The sequence below is a fragment of the Oncorhynchus tshawytscha genome, linkage group LG04 (genome assembly GCF_018296145.1).
Source record: "Oncorhynchus tshawytscha isolate Ot180627B linkage group LG04, Otsh_v2.0, whole genome shotgun sequence".
In the NCBI taxonomy this organism is placed as follows: Eukaryota; Metazoa; Chordata; class Actinopteri; order Salmoniformes; family Salmonidae; genus Oncorhynchus; species Oncorhynchus tshawytscha.
In genome coordinates, this window is record NC_056432.1 from 47,699,991 (window position 1) to 47,705,990 (window position 6,000).

Genomic DNA, 6,000 nt, shown 5'->3' on the forward strand with positions numbered 1-6,000 from the left:
ATGGTTATTGAATTCCTAACCATACCACATGGAGCATTGGCTACACGGCTAGAAATGGTTCAACTCTGAGACTATCGATCCCTACAGAGTAAGAGCATATCTTAGATACTAATTACTAGTCTGCAGCTAGAATTATGTAAACCTGGGATGCGAATACCGACTACCGCCGAAACATCGATTCTATGAGAACATTTCTGAATGGTACTCTGAAGTATCCATTCTAACCACAAAATACTTCAAAATACTGATATTCAGGGAAACAGAAAGAGAGAGAGACTTGGATGAACTCTCCAGCAGATGGACCGGATTCCAACCGAAAAGATCATGACACATGGGCGTAAACAGTTATTGATTGCAATTATTCCCAAATGAGTGAGCGTTCGTGTGCAAAGGATTAGCATTTCAATTAATATAGTTGTCAACTGTGTGCAGTGATCCTTTTTGTCTTTCCTGCTCTTTCTCAGTCCACACCCACTTCCCTTTGTCCACCAAGCCGTCATATCGGCTTAGCCCACTAGGGAATCATCCCTACCATTTGTTAGTAACATATCTACTGTTTGTTTGTGCATTTCTGTGATTATTTAGTTAGTTAGTTAGTAAATAAATGATTAAGCCAATTGGTGTATGGGTGATTTATAGTAAAGGCTGGGTTTGTGCAGGTACCCAACAATTTACGCTGTTTCAAATCAAATCCAATTTTATTTGTCACACACATGGTTAGCAGATGTTAATGCGAGTGTAGCGAAATGCTTGTGCTTCTAGTTCCGACAATGCAGTAATAACCAACAAGTAATCTAACTAACAATTCAAAACTACTGTCTTATACACACAAGTGTAAGGGGATAAAGAATATGTACATAAAGATATATGAATGAGTGATGGTACAGAGCGGCATAGGCAAGAAACAGTAGATGGTATCGAGTACAGTATATACATATGAGTTGAGTATGTAAACAAAGTGGCATAGTTAAAGTGGCTAGTGATACATGTATTACATAAAGATGCAGTAGATGATATAGAGTACAGTATACACGTATACATATGAGATGAATAATGTAGGATATGTAAACATATTAGGTAGCATTGTTTAAAGTGGCTAGTGATATATTTTACATAATTTCCCATCATTTCCCATTATTAAAGTGGCTGGAGTTGAGTCAGTGTGTTGGCAGCAGCCACTCAATGTTAGTGGTGGCTGTTTAACAGTCTGATGGCCTTGAGATAGAAGCTGTTTTTCAGTCTCTCGGTCCCAGCTTTGATGCACCTGTACTAACCTCGCCTTCTGGATGATAGCGGGGTGAACAGGCAGTGGCTTGGGTGGTTGTTGTCCTTGATGATCTTTATGGCCTTCCTGTAACATCGGGTGGTGTAGGTGTCCTGGAGGGCACGTAGTTTTCCCCCGGTGATGCGTTGTGCAGACCTCACTACCCTCTGGAGAGCCTTACGGTTGTGGGCGGAGCAGTTGCCGTACCAGGCGGTGATACAGCCCGCCAGGATGCTATCGATTGTTCATCTGTAGAAGTTTGTGAGTGCTTTTGGTGACAAGCCGAGTTTCTTCAGCCTCCTGAGGTTGAAGAGGCGCTGCTGCGCCTTCTTCACGATGCTGTCTGTGTGGGTGGACCAATTCAGTTTGTCTGTGATGTGTATGCCGAGGAACTTTACTACCCTCTCCACTACTGTTCCATCGATGTGGATAGGGGGGTGTTCCCTCTGCTGTTTCCTGAAGTCCACAATCATCTCCTTAGTTTTGTTGACGTTGAGTGTGAGGTTATTTTCCTTGACACCACACTCCGAGGGCCCTCACCTCCTCCCTGTAGGCCGTCTCGTCGTTGTTGGTAATCAAGCCTACCACTGTTGTGTCGTCCGCAAACTTGATGATTGAGTTGGAGGCGTGCGTGGCCACGCAGTCATGGGTGAACAGGGAGTACAGGAGAGTGCTCAGAACGCACCCTTGTGGGGCCCCAGTGTTGAGGATCAGCGGGGTGGAGATGTTGTTGCCTACCCTCACCACCTGGGGGCGGCCTGTCAGGAAGTCCAGTACTCAGTTGCACTGTGCGGGGGGTCGAGCTTGATGACGAGCTTGGAGGGTACTATGGTGTTAAATGCCGAGAATGAGACTGACGTGAGGTAAAGAATAATTCATTAATAGAAGACTAATTTTTCAGATATTAATATATCTTATAGTTATATTTGGAAAATTATAATTTTGTGATATGAAGATTTTATGTGGTGCCCCTGCTTCCTAGTTATTACATTTACGTGATTAGTTTAGTTATGTAATAATAATTACAGAGAATTGACTTGATAAAATAACAGTCTTCACTTTAAATGATGCCAAAGACACGACACTGTCCTTTAAAGTGCAGCATTTTGCCACATGGGGTATTGTGTTAAACCCACTTTTAGATTCTGATTGGTCATAGACTGGACTGGCTATTTTATATTTAGGGCAGAGTATCCCTCTTGGTGCAGGTCCAGACTGAATCAATAACATGAAACAATATTGAAGCGGTGATGGTCAGTGTGGATTCCAGGCTACAAAACCCTAGCCTCGGGCCCTTTTCAGATATTGTCAATTTGTTGCTTATAATCTTCATCCAATAGATGGCACTAGTGGACATTGTGATGATGAGGTCTGGACCATTTGAGAGGTGGTACCAGATGCCATTAAATTCAAGGAAGGTATGAAATGTGCAGATTTGTCTTATAAAGATGAATAAGATTAGGTGAGGGGCTCAAATAAAAACAAAGAGTAGACCACCGGAGCTTGTATGGAATGAAATATACATTTACAAAAGCCTACATTGCTTTTAACCTTTAACATTTTAAACAAAGAATATTACAAAAGTAGTTTATTGAGTGAAATGTTTTGAGTAAAAGAAAGGCTTGAGTCATCTACATCTTCTCTCTTGCCTGAGTGTCTCTAGCACTCCTCCCGTTCTCTCTCAGTTTAGGTTGACAAACTCCTTGGTTTTTGGGGCTTTCAGCCTGGGCAAGACAGATTAGCCCGGGTGCACAGTTGCAGCGGTCAAGATTCCTCCGCTGTTTAGAGCGTCCTCCTCGCAGGAGGCAGGTATCTCCCTCCTTTGGGATGGGTTGACATCTTTTCACTTTTAAATAGCGGATGCAGCACAGTCCTGCCTCACAGTCTCCAGAGTGCATGCATGTGGCCATCTCTGGAACTGGAGAGGGAACAGGACAGTTAATACCACACTCAGATATGCAGAGCTGCAAGAGTTGGAGGCAGCACACACAGTTTGGGACCAGGCTATCCTTTTCCAAGCTTTCTTACCTTTCCTTATGTTATCATCAAGAGCAAGTATTTCTTTACTCTGGTTCTTTTTCTGGTATCCATTGCAGGTATTTCTCTGTAGATATAGGAACGACATTACCACTTACACATTACCATTCAGCAGCACAATTAAAGGATTGAATTCATGATATAGTCATTTATTCTTGAAATAGTGGAGGCTGCTGAGGAGAGGACAGCTCATAATAACATGGAAAAGGCGCAATGCGCACATAGTGAGTGAGCGCCTTTTCATTTTCAATAAATATTGATTACCTATTCATTTGTCTCTGTCTGCAAATTGTCCTCCTAAAAGGTAGCCTATATTATATTCTATATGCAAAACATAACATAGAGAAAGTGCAAGTGTCCGCTCTCATCATTCTTGCTGCTTTATATTCAGTAGCCACAAGCAAGAGATCAGGTGCTCATGTGGTCTCAGCTGAATAGAGTAGGCGATAGCTTATGCATGGGCCGAAAATCACGGCAGTTATCCTTCCAAGGAAATTTTCTTCATGAATATGATTAGGCTATAGTTTACTACATTGCCTAGAAGTAAATATTGATCACCCATATGTGTTTCCTTCTTAAAACCACCCCATTCCTAAAAAGTATACAAAGTAGCTAAAGTGCAAGTATCTACAAATACCTCTAGCCTATTGGCTGATAAAACTCAGTAATAGTTATAGCCTAATAATGGGCCACGTGAGCAATGTTCCCTCTAATATTATTCGGCACTGCCCCTTTAAGACCTGACTGCTTTTCAAAGATGGCTAGAAATGTATACTTTTGTGCTCTTGTAGGAAGCAACCACTCCCCCATTGCCGACTACAAAATAGCTAGAACTGAGCTAATAACTCACTAACTAGAAAAGAATATGAACAAATGTGCACACGTGGCTACATGCAGCTCTAACTTTGATCTCAAAACAAGCACATAATAATCTCAACCACTCATGTTGTAAAACAGCCCAGTTCAAAATGAATGGCACAACTTCATATATGGCAATGGTCTATATGCATATAGGCTTACTACAGCTCTGATTGGTTATGGCTAATATTACATTGATTCGATCACAATTCCCACAGTAAAGGGAAACGTTAATTGTGTTAACTAATGGGGAAAACTAGAAAGTTGTGGGAAGTTCAAGTTCTCATGATTCTCTGCAAGGGCAGATTTTTCTTTTGTGCAGCAGTCCCTGGAGAGCTGCGCACCCGTGCACACGCAATTTAGAAGGAACATTTCACGTGAGAATCTCTGGTAATTTAACTGATTCCTTAGGTTTTTTGGGCATTTTGATATTGCCTATAGGACGCAAAATTGCTGCGAAGATGGCTCGCAAGTGAGCTGCATCACATATGCCTAAAATAACATTGTGGGACTGTGGTTGGGTTCGGATCCAGCTTTTCAGGTAGCTAGTGGTAGTTGGACAGAAAGCCAGGGTGTCGGCGGGTGCGGTATGAAAAGCTGCAGTTCCCGCGTAGACCTCTAGCTAGAGCCCCTGCATTCTATATGACAGGGTTAGCTTTCCATACCCTAAGATATGTTGTGCATCAATGGAAAATATGAGATTACCCAACTATATGCTTACCATTACCCTGACTCTACCATTCCAAACATGCTCTCTCTCAATATAGGAGGAAGGTGGAATCCAATTACACAGGCCTTTGACGCTTGTAGGATGTGGCAGGGCTTGCAGTCGACAACAGACTACAAAGCGCTCCCCAGCTGTGAGATGCCCAGTGATGCAGAACTACCAAACAAGCTAAATGCCTATAATTCTCGCTTTGAGGAAAAACAACAATGAGTCTTGCATGAAAGCCCCTGTTGTTCCGGATGACTGTGCGATCTCACTCTCTGTGGCTAATGTGAGCAAAACCTTTAAACAGGTTAACACTCGCAAGGCTGCAGATGGAATACCAGGGCTCGTTCTCAGACCATGCACAGACCAGCTGGCAAGCAATTTCACTGACATTTTCAATCTCTTCCAGTCTGTAATCCCAACATGTTTCATGCTGACCACCATTGTCCCTGTTCCCAAGAACTCCAAGGTAACCTGCCATGACACACATCAACACCGTCATCCCAGACACCCTGGACCCACTCCAAATAGCATACCGCACCAACAGATCCACAGATGACACAATCTCAATTGCATTTCATCAAGAGCATTTTGACTGGCTGCATCACCGCTTGGTATGGCAAATTCACTGCCCTCAACCTCAAAGCACTACAGAGGGTGGTGCGGACAGCCGAGTACATCACTGGGTCCAAGCTCCCTGCCATCAAGGACCTCTATAATAGGCGGTGTCGGAGGAATGTCTGAAAAATTGCCAAAAACTTTAGCCACCCAAGACATAGACTGTTCAATCTGCTACTGTCCGGCAAGCAGTACTGGAGCATCGACTCTCTCTGACTAATAGGCTCCGAGACAGTTTATTTCCGCAAGCCATGAGACTGCGAAAATAGCCTTAATACTGCTTAATAGTTCATTAAATGGTTTCCCGGACGACCTGCATTGACCCTATCTTGCACTGGCTTTATGCACACTCACAAGACTATATATGCATTATATATACACTCACTCTTAAACATTACACTGACACTCTCACACAAACCCACACATTCACTTACACTACATAAGCACACGCAGATAACACACACATACTTTCACAATCATCATATGCTACTGCTAGTCTGTTCTTTATTTT